At 33.4% G+C, this 1,975-nt stretch overlaps 1 pseudogene; it reads right to left on the bottom strand.

Annotated features, from left to right (window-relative positions):
* Positions 1–333: 333 nt before the first annotated feature.
* Positions 334–430, bottom strand: LOC138837185 (U6 spliceosomal RNA; annotated as a pseudogene).
* Between the last annotated feature and the right edge of the window lie 1,545 nt (positions 431–1,975).

Raw genomic sequence — 1,975 nt, 5'->3', positions numbered from 1 at the left:
CACTCCTAGATATAATACTTGGAATTCTACATTGTTATATAAGGTATAGGTTCATTAATAAATGTGTCCTTTCAGATTGCATTCCATATAGAAGAAGTTTAAGATTTCTTTTTTTCCTAGGTCCTTATATTATTTTATTTCTTTGGGATAAAATTACAATGTTATCTAATTTCAAGTTTTGTAAAGGTTATGCTATGTAAAGGCCTTTCTAAGGTGAAGAATTAATACACTGATGTCAAACTAACCTTTAAGTCTATAAATTACATGTATTTTTACACTTTTTTGTAATTAACTTTTTAATAACTGTTTTTCATTTCTTGCATCAGAAGAATGAAAATTATGGAATACTTCACAAATTTTCATATCATCTTTGTGCAAGTTTCATGTTAATCTCTGTATTGTAATTTGGGTAGACCTGCTTCTGAAGCATGTAGTACCCTCTAAATTTAAGTACTTAATGATGCAATCTTTATACAGGCATATATCCTTGGTTCCCTATTCGTAACAAGGAACTCTTATTGTTCCTAAAAATGCTATTGATCTTATTTCTCTAAAATTCTGTGTATAGTGGAAAAAAACATATCGTTTGGTCGATCACTCACATTTACAATTTTTTTCAGTGTCTATTTTGTCATTTTCATTTTAAATTTGATCATATTTTGAAACCTTTTCAGCTAAGTCCAAAGGTGATGGCTTTTCAGGTACTTATTTATCAACTCAGTTAGCTTTGTAGATCTAATGGATTCAAAGTAAGCCTTACTTAAGAGCAACTTCTAAACTTCTGCAGCTTAAAATTTCCCAAATGAGGTCTTGATGGGACAAATGTCTACCTGAACCTTTACCCTTCTTCCATGTAGGAACAGACCAACCAGAATATCTTACCCTGACAGCATAGATTGTCTTACTGGAACAAAACTAATCTTAGTTACAAGGGATCATAGAGAGATGAACAGTTCAGACAGAATTGTTCAGAATGGAAGGTATTTTATCAAAATATAATTGTTTATTATACTTATCATTTCAAAAGTAGCTAAAGCCAAGAAGGTGAAAAAATTATTCATTTGCATTATTCCCTACTGTTCTAGCATGTCTATCATCCAACCTGGCAGGAATTTACACTACTGACTTTCTATCACCAAATATTTCCATAGTTCCTGGAGAAGGCCATATGTTTCTCCTTGATATTAGGCCTTAAATTGGTAATGTTTTAATAATAGTGTTTCCTCTTAGCTCTAGGGTGTAAATCTACAAATGTTAAAGCTTTAAGTCTAACTCTACCAAAAACTGAGCTAGAGATAATGGAATAATACTTTAAAACAGAGTTGCTTTTGATTCCCTAACCACAACACAATAATGCAAAACAATTTTTATTTTATATATACTTATATATTTTATATTTATATGTGCTGATTTTAAATTTCACACAGTGAATCTTTCTAAAAAATAATTGAAGACTCATCTCAATTTCTCATTTCTACATTATTTCAGGACCCCAATTCCTTACAAGAATTAGCAGAAATCAATTGTGAAATGCAAGGCAACTTAAAATGAAAGATGAGATCACAAAATCTGAGAGAAAGTACTGTAATTCAAACTTTCAATTTACAGATGACCAGCCCATATGAGTGAACAAAATCACAAATGAACAAGACTATTTTTAGTACTCCTCTCCTAATGATTAATGAAAGATTTCAGTGCAGCCAAAAAATAGTTTCTGTAGGGCTGGGAAGGTGGCTCAGTGGTAGAGCACTTGCCTTGCATGCCTGAGGCCCTGTATTCGATTCCTCAGCACCACATAAGCAAAAAGAAAAAAGCCAGAAGTGGCGCTGTGGCTCAAGTGGTAGAGGGCTAGCCTTGAGCTGAAGAGTTGGGGGACAGTGCCCAGGCCCAGAGTTCAGGCCCCACGACTGGACCCCCCCAAAAAATAGTTTCTGTAATGATAGATCCATAATTGGTCTACCAAGGCTAGGAATAC

The sequence above is a fragment of the Dipodomys merriami genome, unplaced genomic scaffold, assembly GCF_024711535.1.
Source record: "Dipodomys merriami isolate MVZ:Mamm:240054 unplaced genomic scaffold, mDipMer1.0.p SCAF_265, whole genome shotgun sequence".
In the NCBI taxonomy this organism is placed as follows: Eukaryota; Metazoa; Chordata; class Mammalia; order Rodentia; family Heteromyidae; genus Dipodomys; species Dipodomys merriami.
This window is presented reverse-complemented; position numbering and strand designations above follow the sequence as displayed.